The sequence below is a fragment of the Cibotium barometz genome, chromosome 48, assembly GCF_041138505.1.
Source record: "Cibotium barometz isolate CiBa-2024 chromosome 48, ASM4113850v1, whole genome shotgun sequence".
Classification (NCBI taxonomy): domain Eukaryota; kingdom Viridiplantae; phylum Streptophyta; class Polypodiopsida; order Cyatheales; family Cibotiaceae; genus Cibotium; species Cibotium barometz.
In genome coordinates, this window is record NC_141093.1 from 38,737,383 (window position 1) to 38,751,337 (window position 13,955).

A 13,955-nucleotide genomic window follows, 5' to 3' on the forward strand; every position below is an offset into this window, starting at 1 on the left:
AGGCTACTATAAGTGTCTGCGACCTTGACTAAAGTGCTCACACATACATCTACCACTTGGCCTGGTGGCTTAGAGGTGGTTTTACTTTAATGGGGCAGGTTATAGTGGGTTGTGGGGTCTCTCTCTCTCTCTCTCTCTCAGAAAAGATGATCCGACTCCACTTCCTTTGGAGCCTCCATGAAGTTTGCCGATGTTGTTCCTTCTTCACTGGGTTTGTTGTAGCAGTCTCTTGCCATGTGTCCTGGCTTTCCACATTTGTGGCAAGTGAAGGTCCTCCCTCCTACTCTGCCTCTTCCTCGTCCTCGTCCTCCTTGAGAGAATCCTCCTCGGGTGAAGAATGCTCTTTCCTCTCCTGCTGTTGAGTCGAGCCCTTTCTTCTCTTTGCCTCTGCTCTCTTGCTCTAGTAGAGCTGCTTCTATCTCGTGTATCTTCAATTTAGGTACATTCTTTAGTGTTGCTACAATGTTTTCATAATCTCCTTTGTCCACACTCTTCAGAAGTACAGCTAATGCTTCATCATCTTCTACCTTTTTGCCAATAGCTGCAAGTTGTTGGTTAATGCTTTTATATTTGTTCGTGTGTGATTAAAGGTTCACTTTCCTTCATGTCCAATTTGTAGAATTGCATTAACAGATTTATCTTGAAATTTTTTGCTTGTGTACCAAATAATTTATTGAGTTCATCCCATGCATCTTTTGCCCACTGTATCCCTGTGATGTGATGAATGATTTCATCATTTAAACTGAGTGCAATAAGTCCCAATGCTTTTTCATTCCTGCTCTTCCACTCATTTTCTCCTCTCTCTGGGCATTCATCTCTCCCTTCAACTAATCCCCACAGATTTTTCCTCATCAGCAAATACATGGTTTTTGTCTGCCATGTATAAAACTGTTTCCCATTAAATTTGGCTATTTCCTGTGCTGAACTCATGGTGATGTGAAGGGGGTCTTACCTCTTGATCCAATTTCAAGATTCAAGGGCAGTGTCTACCCTTTTACAACTCAATCTGGTGTTTAATAGATGATTACAATAATTTTATCAGCATAAAATCACCAGAAATTACATTAAATTAAGGGTAACCAATTTGTACGGGATGGTTGGAGTATTAACAGATTTATCTTGGAATGTTTTGCTTGTGTACCAAATAATTTATTGAGTTCATCCCATGCATCTTTTGCCCACTGTATCCCTGTGATGTGATGAATGATTTCATCATTTAAACTGAGTGCAATAAGTCCCAATGCTTTTTCATTCCTGCTCTTCCACTCATTTTCTCCTCTCTCTGGGCATTCATCTCTCCCTTCAACTAATCCCCACAGATTTTTCCTCATCATACATGGTTTTTGTCTGCCATGTATAAAACTGTTCCCCATTAAATTTGGCTATTTCCTATGCTGAACTCATGGTGGTGATGTGAAGGGGGTCTTACCTCTTGATCCAATTTCAAGATTCAAGGGCAGTGTCTACCCTTTTACAACTCAATCTGGTGTTTAATCGATGTGATTACAACAATTTTATCAGCATAAAATCACCAGAAATTACATTAAATTAAGGGTAACCAATTTGTACGGGATGGTTGGAGTATCAAACCAACTCCGATTTGCAATCTGAAGCTTTAGCGATCTGTATCAGATACCTAATGGTTAATTTGAACCCTCAATTGCACCAAAATACAGTGATTAGCATTGATTAAAATCACTGATTAGCAAATTAATGCTGTGTTTTGTGTGCCGAAAACAGAGTATGCGGGGAGCCCAGATCTGGTGCCTTCCACTTCAAATGAGCTCAAATTCTTTCAAAGGCATCAATAGCAATGAGTCTAGTAGAGGATTAAGCCAAGAAACACAAGATTTGACCAAATATTGAAAGCTTAATCTCTGTTTTACCAAAGTCCTGCAGATTTGATGAAGAGCTTGGATCTCAATGTAGACTTGATGAAATTGAATTATGTCTTCACCAGCTTGTAGAGCATGCTTGATTACACCTTGGGCTAAGAGGAATTAGAAGGATTTGATTTGATGAAGGAGAAATCTGCAGTTTACTTAGAAAAAAATGAACCGACCAAACCATCGATTTCTTCTGAATGCATTCGCGGTTTGCTGCGCCGTTTGGATGAGCTTGTAGCCAAAGATGTTGGCTAGCTTGTGTTAGAATCTTGTGCCCTAATTCTATGTGTGCAAGGTGCTAGAGATCCTCCACTGGCTGGGGGTGAAGGGGAGAAGTGAAAACTCACTAAAAATTTGATTTTTTACTAATCGTAATTAATTAACTAATCGGCTCATAAACCTAATTGATTCTAGGCATGGCTCTGATACCATGTTGAAATTTGAGCATAATGATGAGCTATGGTGGATCAAACACTAGAATCAACATCATTAAAGTGATTAGTAAATAATTAAGACGTGATTAATTAGCAAATAGATTAATGTAGGCATGGATACTTAAATTTTGTGTAAATAAGTTTTATCTTTATGTTATTCAAAAAGAATAATCCCCACCATTTGTGCATTCTAAAAGAATTTCTTTTTATTTTAAGAGTGTTATTTCTATTTTATGCATAAATAGATGCATAAAATAGATGCATAAAATAGATGCATAAAATAGATGCATAAAAGGATTTTTTTATTATAAAAGTGTTATTTTCATTAGATTCAATTTCTATGCATAAAAAGATGCATATTGGATATTTTTTATTATAAAAGTGTTATTTTCATTAGATTCAATTTCTATGCATAGAAAGATGCATATCGGATATTTTTTTATTATAAAAGTGTTATTTTCATTAGATTCAATTTCTATGCATAGAAAGATGCCTATTGGATATTTTTTTTAAAAGATGCATATTGGATATTTTTTAATTATAAAAGTGTTGTTTTCATTAGATTCAATTTCTATGCATAGAAAGATGCATATTGGATATTTTTTTATTATAAAAGTGTTATTTTCATTAGATTCAATTTCTATGCGTAGAAAGATGCATATTGGATATTTTTTATTATTATGAAAATGTTTTTTTCATTGAAGTTGGATTTTATGCATAAATAGATGTATAAAGAATTTTTATATCAAAATTAGAGTTCTCTTTAATTCTATGTTTAAATTTTATGAGTATTTGATAAATGAATAAGTAAATACTCTAAGAGAGAAATTTCTATCGTTTCATATTCACTCAGATTGTAATGAGAAAATTCAAAAAATCTATCGAAGTCATAATTTTAAATAAATGATTAATTTATTCCTTATCGAAATTTGTGATTAGTTAGTAAATCAGTTAAGTGAATATTCAATGAATGAAATTCAGTAAAATAGTAATTTAAATATCACCCCCTTTCAAGAAAGGTAGTTCAGGAAGAACCTTACCAGACTCGAACCCAGAATCAGACTTTGACCAAGACCAAATTCTTTCATCAGTTCAAGGAAAGATGATGTGACCAGTTCTAGAAAATACACTCAAATCACCCACCAAATCTGAAACTAAGTTGAGACCCTTTGAATTGATAGTAATTTAAATATCACCTCTTCCTATTAATTTTATTCCTATTAATCTAAGCATATTCCTAGTAATTAATACGCTTAGAACTCGAGCAGTTAAATAAAAGCCTGAAGACTTCTCAAATGAATAGATCAATGGCTGTGCCTGATTCAATTAGGAAAAAAGCGTTGATTTCTTCAAGTTAAGTCTGTAATAGTTTTCCTTCTATCTAGTTTAATCAGATGAAGGTTAGTTTTTAGTCTCTTCACCCCGTTAGAAAATTCGTTAAGAAATTCAAAAAGGCATAATCGTCCCCGTTCTCCGAGCAAGGGAAATTTTCCCAGTTTCGGTTTTCGGAATGACTACCAGATTAGTCTCGTGCCCGCCTGGACATTCGAGGGCGATGCCCCGAGTGGGAAACCCTACCCCATGCAAGAGGAAGCTACTTCCGCTGCTACCAACCGGGAATCTGGTGCACAGAGGGGGTAGTGGGATCTCACAGGTCTTCTCTTTCGTTGGTACTATAAAAAATATGAAGGAACGGGCATTCACTTTGGAGCAAAAGGGAATGGGCATTTGAATTGGGGTCCAGAGTGAAACAAGTGTGGAAAACTTGCCACACGGATGTTTGCTTCCAAAATTTCTTAAAACCAAGATTTTAGTGATTCATATTGTTTAAATGGATTAATGCTAATCCTTTATGCTTAAATATAATATTTTTGATTAGTAAATCTCTCTTTTTGTAAGAATACTCACCTTTATGGATTAATCCTTCTTGGAAGGATGGATCCTAGTATTAATCTCATTTTCTTAACCAAAACTCTAGGCTTAACAAGCTAGCGATAGAGATTAAGCATTTTTATGATTTTTATTCTAATTAAAATGAGAATTAATTCATTCAAGCTTGTTTTATGATTAGAAAATTCATAATTATTCATTTTAAGCTGAAAGAGAGTTTATGCTAACATTTTTGTAATTATTTTCATATGGGAATGATAATGGGATATTTTTAAAAAAAAATAAGAGGTTTAAATGTAATTATGCTTATAATTATGCTTAGGTATGCATAATGAATTTTTAGATTAAAAGAGGAAATCCCACCATATTTTATATAATCAGGAGTAAATATTAAAAGTAGAATTTTTGAGTATTCTTTGAAAATGCAGCGAAGCTATGGCAAAATTTTTACCCTTAAAAAAATGAATTTTTTTTATGCATAAAATTGATAATGCAAAAAGAGGAATTCTCATCATATTCTATGCATAAGCATTTTAATGCTAAAAGAAGGATTTTTGTTACATTTTTTAAAATAATTTTATAGTATTTATGCATAAATGTTTAAATGGAGAAAAGAGGAATTTTTGTTATATTTATTTTTAGTATGTGCACGCATAAAAATTTAGATGCAAAAAGAGGAATTTTCATGATATTCTATGTACAAACATTTTAAATATCAAAAGAGGAATAATTATCATATTTCAAAATAAGTATATTCATGGTATGTATATACATGGGTATTTTTTTATTTATTTATAAAAAAAGGAGTTTTTATCATACTTTTAATTAGAAAAATGCATAAATTAAAATTGGTAGCAAAAGAGAAGGTTTCACCATATTTTATGTAGATAATTTAGGGCATGTTAATGTCGAGGTTCAAATAGAGAAAAGAAAAATTTAGTATAATTCTATGTGAACATTTTAAATAAATGATGTATACATATTAAAAAAGGATCATTGAAAAAAGAAATATTCTTGTTAAATTCTATTATTTACGAATAGAATTATTTATAATTCTATTAATAGAGAAGCTCCAAAGGTCTCAAGAGAAGATGCAAATAGAGGGATAATAGAAATTACAATAAAATGAAGATAATAATGGCATGTAAATTCACAAAGATGAAAATACAAAGGAATGAGGGTCTATTTATAGGTGAGGGAGGCCACTAATCAAGTTCAATTGGGTTCTAGAGGTTTCCAGCTTCAGTTTGACCCAATTTGGACAAGATTTGGATCAGTTTGGTCCCCTTTTTGATCCAGTTTGCTCCAGGAGAGAGGAGAGATGAAATATCTTCATTTTTTTGAATTAAAAATATCAAGCAATGATGATAAAAAAGGTGCCTACCTCAAGTGGCTTTCCCTGCTTATACTGACGTGTCAAAAATGCATCATTATAACAAAATATCCCTTTTTTTTACTAATATACCTTAATTTTTATCTTATAAACCATGTACTCAGTCAACTCTTCATCTTATGTGAGCATTTACTCATTTTTGGGGTATTTTTTTTATTCTTTGTATTTTTGTCATCCTTACACTTGGATTAATTCTATTGGCCCTTTGGAACCTTATTTGGACCTTAATCCAAATTTTTTTGAAAATGTGGACCTTTAGGCTAAGGTCTCTTATACACATATTCAATTAATTCCTAATGCACATTGGAAAGTTCATTTTGAACTTCTGTTTCAGGGGAATTCATTTTAGATATTAGGGAAAAAAATTTATCCAAAGATATCTCAATTTTGAATTATCTCTCTCTATACTTTTTCTCTTTCTAGGCCAAAACAGGGTAAAACAAGATCTTTTTCCATTTTTGAGTGGGGATGATTACAAGAGACATAAGGGGAGGTTCTTACACCTTTACATCTCAAAAGTTGGAGGGAGGAATCTTACATCCTACCCCACTTAAAAAATACGAGATGTCCTCATCTCGCAGCTGGAGGATAATCTCTTTCATCTCTTTCTTCTTCTATCATTTCCAACGTTACTACCTTGGAAGTGGATGGCTGGTTTGGGAACTTCTCTCTTTGATTTCCCCACTTACATCTCAAAAGTTGGAGGGAGGAATCTTACATCCTACCCCACTTTAAAAATACAAGATGTCCTCATCTCGCAGCAGCTGGAGGATAATCTCTTTCATCTCTTTCTTCTTCTATCACTTCCAATGTTACTACCTTGGAAGTGGATGGCTGGTTTGGGAACTTCTCTCTTTGATTTCCCCAATTCTTAGGCTGAGGTCATGCATTACTTTGCATTGAAACTGAGGGTTCGTTTGAGGGTCTTCCTCTGGGGTTTCCCTGATTTTTATAGAAAGGACCTTGATTACTCTGGAAGGAAGGAGCTGGAGTCTGGAATCTTGGTCCCTGACTTCCCTTCCCCGAAAAACTTGATCCAAAAGGAGTTGGGCAATCCATACTGCGATGTCCATATCCTTGGCAGTTAAAGCATTTAACTTCTTTATTCAAGGGTGGAACTTCTGAAGTTGAATTCTAGGGGATTGTGTTCCGAGAAAAAGACTTTCTTCCATTCTGGAACTTCCCATATCCTGAGTATAACCTTGTTGTCTCTTAGGAGGTTGAAAGTTGGAATCACCTTCCGGAGCTAGAAATCTTTTGAAAGATGATGGTGCTGGCTTCGGTGGAACCTTGACAACAAAGGCCTTGGAGGCTTGGTGAAATCCTTCGCCATGCTTCGGCCCCATGGAAACTGGCTTGGCATTCTTTACTAGAGTATCTAAGGGTTCATTCATTCCCCGAATGAACTTGGCCATCAGTTGTTCTTCATCCAGCGGTGGCGAGTATTTGAGGAGGAGAGCGAATGCTTGGTGATACTCTTCAATAGTTATGCTCCCCTGGGTTAACTCCAGAAATTCATTCATCTTGTCCTCCAGGAATCCAGGAGGACAAAATCTCTTCCTTAGGTAAATCTTGATATCATTCCATGTCTGGGTGTTCCGATCATATGGTTTGTCTCGTAGTGGTTTCTCCATGCCACTCTGGCTGGACAAAATCTCTTCCTTAGGTAAATCTTGATATCATTCCATGTCTGGGTGTTCCGATCATATGGTTTGTCTCGTAGTGGTTTCTCCATGCCACTCTGGCTGTTTCTACTATCTTCAGCCTTGCAAAAGAGTCATTTTACTCTTCTCATTGTATCCGGTGACATCAAAGTATTCTTCCATTACTTCGATCCACGTCTCCACAGCCTCGCCCAAGTTTTCTCCTTCACCCTTGAAAGGTCCAGGCTGAGATCTATGAAGAGATTTGTGAACATCTGGGTTGAGCTCTTCTTCATCGAGTTGGGGGTTAACATTCCTACCATGACAACCTCGATCCATGATCCTATCAATATGAAAATTCTTGTTAAGTCCCTTTTTCAAATTTAACCAAAGACGCTCACGTGAAAAGACCACTTTATTTATAATTCGAATCCAACTTTAGATCCAATTGATTTTGGGGTTCCTTAAGGTCTGGTCAACCCTCACAGAATCCTCGGATAAAGATCCCTTCTACAAGAAGAACATACAGAACTCATTTTATTAGAAAATACTTCATTCATATCCTTAACACAATAATGGTCCATCAGACCAATAATTTCATCTAAACACTTCCCACAAAAATTTCAGTTATTTAGGTTCTCAATTTGTCATTCCTGAATTGGGTCTACTGGGTCAAAAGTCAAACAGTAGACAATCTATCAGCATGATCCACTAATCTCATAGTGATCTGTTGAAAGTCTTAATCGTCATCCAGGTTAATAACATCATCACTGGGATTCTCTCCATTCATCCTCATTATGGCTTTATTCAACTTATCTTCTTTCAACTAGAATTCAGAAATTATCATCTTTCAATCAGAATCCAAATCAATTCATTAATTCTCAACTAGAATTCTAAAATCATATCAACCAACATTCGAAATCATCATCTAGGATAGCATTTTTGCTTATAACTTCAAGGTCTTAGATTCACTCGTATATATTGTCAATAAAGAGCTACAGTTATACCCACATTATATATTATCAGTAAAGAGCTACAGTTATACCCACAGTATATATTATCTAGGATAGCATTTTTGCTTATAACTTCAAGGTCTTAGATTCACTCGTATATATTGTCAGTAAAGAGCTACAGTTATACCCACAGTATATATTATCTAGGATAGCATTTTTGCTTATAACTTCAAGGTCTTAGATTCACTCGTATATATTGTCAGTAAAGAGCTACAGTTATACCCACAGTATATATTATCAGTAAAGAGCTACAATTAGGTCCCCATGACCTTGTTCACAAGATGGTCAAAATGCTTCCCCAGCATTCTTGACATAAAACAATCTTTGAAAAAACACGTTTCATCTACAAATATAGTTCCAAATAGAATTTCCATCTTTTCTCATCATCCACATCCTTTCAAATTACTCCTCATCATCTCTCGTCATTCCACATCATTTCTTGTTGTCCCATTCCACGTCATTTCTCATTATTCCATGTCATTTCTTATTATCCCATTCCACGTCATTTCTCATTATTCCACGTCATTTCTCATTATCCCATTCCACGTCATTTCTCATTATCCCACATTTTCTACATTAAGTCACATCATTCCTTTATCAACTCACATCCATTCACATTCATTCAAACAATTCCTACATCTATTCCAATCATTCCTATATCCATTCACATCATTGCTACATCCATTAACATCATTCCTATATCCATTCACATGCATTCACATCATTCCCACATCCATTCACATCATTCCTACATCCATTCACAATCATTCACATCCAGTCACATCATATCACATCCATTCACATCATATCACATCCAGTCACATCATATCACATCCATTCACATCATCCTACATCCGTTCACATCCATTCACATCATTCCTACATCCATTCACATCCAATCACATTATATCACATCCATTCACATCCAGTCACATTATATCACATCATCCTACATTCGTTCACATCCATTCACATCATCCTACATTCGTTCACATCCATTTACATCATTCCTACATCCATTCACATCCATTCACATCCATTTACATCTATTCACATCATTCCTACATCCATTCACATCATCCTACATCCGTTCACATCCATTCACATGATTCCTACATCCATTCACATCATTCCTACATTCATTCTCATCATTCCTACATTCATTCACAACCATTCTCATCATTCCTACATTTATTCATAACCATTCTCATCATTCTTATATTTATTCACATCCATTCTCATCATTCCTACATTCATTCACATCCGTTCTCATCATTCCTACATTCATTCACATCCATTCTCATCATTCCTACATTCATTCACATCCGTTCACATCCATTGAAAGAGCTACAGTTATACCCACAGTATATATTATCAGTAAAGAGCTACAATTAGGTCCCCACGACCTTGTTCACAAGATGGTCAAAATGCTTCCCCAGCATTCTTGACATAAAACAATCTTTGAAAAAACACGTTTCATCTACAAATATAGTTCCAAATAGAATTTCCATCTTTTCTCATCATCCACATCCTTTCAAATTACTCCTCATCATCTCTCGTCATTCCACATCATTTCTTGTTGTCCCATTCCACGTCATTTCTCATTATTCCACGTCATTTCTTATTATCCCATTCCACGTCATTTCTCATTATTCCACGTCATTTCTCATTATCCCATTCCACGTCATTTCTCATTATCCCACATTTTCTACATTAAGTCACATCATTCCTTTATCAACTCACATCCATTCACATTCATTCAAACAATTCCTACATCTATTCCAATCATTCCTATATCCATTCACATCATTGCTACATCCATTAACATCATTCCTATATCCATTCACATGCATTCACATCATTCCCACATCCATTCACATCATTCCTACATCCATTCACAATCATTCACATCCAGTCACATCATATCACATCCATTCACATCATATCACATCCAGTCACATCATATCACATCCATTCACATCATCCTACATCCGTTCACATCCATTCACATCATTCCTACATCCATTCACATCCAATCACATTATATCACATCCATTCACATCCAGTCACATTATATCACATCATCCTACATTCGTTCACATCCATTCACATCATCCTACATTCGTTCACATCCATTTACATCATTCCTACATCCATTCACATCCATTCACATCCATTTACATCTATTCACATCATTCCTACATCCATTCACATCATCCTACATCCATTCACATCCATTCACATGATTCCTACATCCATTCACATCATTCCTACATTCATTCTCATCATTCCTACATTCATTCACAACCATTCTCATCATTCCTACATTTATTCATAACCATTCTCATCATTCTTATATTCATTCGCATCCATTCTCATCATTCCTACATTCATTCACATCCGTTCTCATCATTCCTACATTCATTCACATCCATTCTCATCATTCCTACATTCATTCACATCCGTTCACATCCATTGAATGATTTTATAAAATTTATGCATAACCTTCTAAATTTTTATGACTATTGAATAATGCTCAAAACTCCACTTTTAGCATAAAAATATCTATGCCTAGAATATGATAGGAATTCCTCTTTTTACTTTATTAAAATTATGCATAAAAATAAGATTTATCTTTTTTCTAAAAAATTTTACCATAGCTTCGTTGCAATTACTGAGAATGTTCAATTTTCTATTTTAAAATGAATACTTGTAATGGAAATATGATAGGAACTCTTTCTTTAGACTAAAATTAAATTATGTATACATAACATAATTATAAGCATAATTATGAATAAATTTTTTGATTATTCTAAAATAACCATTCCTCATTTCTAAAAATGTTAGCATAACCCTCTTTCAAATTAGAATGAGTTAATATGATTTTTCTTACTCATAAAAATAATCAAGCTAAAAAGAATTAACCATCATTTTTACTAGATTAAAAATCATGAAAATATCTAATCTCTTTCTCTAGCTTATCAAGCCTAGATTTTTGATTAAAATAAAGAGATTATCATTGAGAATCATCTTTCTAACAAGGATCTAATTATAAAGATGACTAATCTTTCCAAAAGAGAGATTTTTCTTAAAGGAAACATTATAATTAAGCATAAAGACCAGCATTAATCTAATCAAACATTATGAATCATTGGAAAACTTGATTTCAAGAGGAAACCATTCCATTGAAAGCTTCTCAAGCTTTAGAGGGGTTGAGAAGAAGAAAATCATTGAGAGGAATAGAAAAAAACCATTAAATTAAAGCTTACCCTTGATTTTGGCTTGATTCTTTGGATAGAAGTGAAGCCCACAAGCAAGTCCTTGGCCACCAAGAGGGGGAGGGTAATTTCAAAGAGAGGATGGAGAATAGAGAAGCTCCAAAGCTCCCAAGAGAAGATACAAACAGAGGGATAATAGAAATTACACTAAAATGAAGATAGTAATGGCATGTAAATTCACAAAGATGAAAATACAAAGGAATGAGGGTCTATTTATAGGTGAAGGAGGCCACTAACCAAGTCCAACTGGGTTCTAGAGGTTTCCAGCTTTAGTTTGACCCAATTTGGACAAGATTTAGATCAGTTTGGCCCCCTTTTTGATCCAGTTTGCACCGACGGGAGAGAGGAGAGATGAAATATCTTCATTTTTTTGAATTAAAAATGTCAAGAAATGATGATAAAAAAGGAGTCTACCTCGAGGGGGGATGATTATAAGAGACAGAAGGGGAGGTTCTTACACCTTTACATCTCAAAAGCTAGAGGGAGGAATCTTACAACCTTGATGTGAACTTAGAGTCTCTGTCGCTCACTATTCTTCTAGGGGGTAAGCCATCCCAGCTTGAAAATCTCCTTGAGGAAGACTCTGGCAACATCCACTGCAGAGTAGGTTTCTTCTATTGGAATCAGATGGAAAACCTTGGTTAATCTATCAACTACCACAAAAATGGAGTTGTAAACTGATTGCACTGATGGTAATCCAGTAACAAAATCCATACTAACACATTCCCACTTCATTTGTGGAATTTCTAAGGGATGCAGCTTTCCTGGCATCTTAACTCTTTCTGCCTTGACTCTTTGACATGTTAAGCACTGACGTACATGATTGAGTACATCCCTTTTGAGTCCTAGCCAGAATAAGCTCTTCTTTACAGACATGTAGGTCTTTATGAAGTCCATGGATGTCTAGCTATCGGGCTATCATGGGCTTCCCTCAAAATTTTTCCCTTTGTTTCCTCTTGCTTTCTTACATTAGTAGGGTAGCAATAGGGGCAAAGAATCTGTCCTGCATGATCTTCTCTCTTGCTTCACTAATTAATGGATTTGACACTAATGTTATTGCAAGCGAGGAGGCTTTCCTACTGAGCGCATCGGCTACCACATTTTCTTTCCTTGGTCGGTACTTTATCTCAAAGTCAATTCCTGCAGGGTCTCTCTTGCTTCACTAATTAATGGATTTGACACTAATGTTATTGTTGCAAGCAAGGAGGCTTTCCTACTGAGCACATCGGCTACCACATTTTCTTTCCTTGGTTTGTACTTTATCTCAAAGTCAATTCCTGCAGGGTCTGCATCCACCTTCTTTGACACATGTTGAGATCCCTTTGGGTGAAGATCCACTTTAGACTTTGATGATCTGTCACATCAAGGTGAATCTTTGTCCCAAGAGATAATGTCTCCACAACTTTAGAGCATAAACTAGTGAGAGCAACTCCAAGTCATGGATAGCATAATTCTTCTCATGCATTCTGAGTTTTCTGGATTCATAGGCTATTGCATGACCTTCCTTCATAAGTGCATCTCCTAGGGCAAAACCACTGGCATCTGTCAAACTACCTCAAAGGGTAAGGAAAAATCTGGCAATTTTAGAACATGGTTGGTTACTAAAGATGTCTTCAGCTTATCAAAAGCACTCTGACACATAGCGGTCCAATGAAATAGGGTGCTCTTCTTGAGAAAGTTAGTCAAAGGGGATGCTATTTGAGCATACCTGGGTATAAATATTCTATACCACCCGGTTAATCCTAGGAATCCTTTGACTTCTTTCACTGTCTTGGGCTCTGGCCATCCACGACGACTACTTGGATTTTAGCGGGTCAAGAGAAACCCCATCCCAAGTATTCAACATGGTCAAAGAAGAGAAAGTGCACTTGCTCTTCTTTGCAAAGAGTTGGTGCTTCCTTAGGATCTCCAGGACTTTGCGCACATGATCTTCATGATCACCTGCATTCTTGGAGTATACTAGGATGTCATCGAAGAAGGCAAGAACAAATTCATCCAAGTATTCTCTGAGGATGTCTTGCATGATGCGATTAAATGTTGCTGGGGCATTTGTCCATCCGAATGGCATGACTATAAATTCATAATTCCCATATCAAGTATTGATGGTTGTCTTGGGGATGTCTTGATCTTTAATTCTAATCTAGTAATATCCAGATTTGAGATCTTTCTTTGTGAACATTTGGGTTCCACTAAGCCGATCCAAAAGTTCATCAATCCTAGGAATAGGATATTTATTTTTGACTGTTAATTGATTTAATCCTCTGTAATCAATATAGAGTCTTAATGTTCCATCTTTCTTTTTTTGAAAGAGAATGAGCGCACCCCAAGGTGAAACACTGTGTCTTATAAATCCTTGCTCTAGGCAGCTGTCTTAACTGCTCCTTTAGTTCTATGGCTTCTAGAACTCGCATCTTGTAT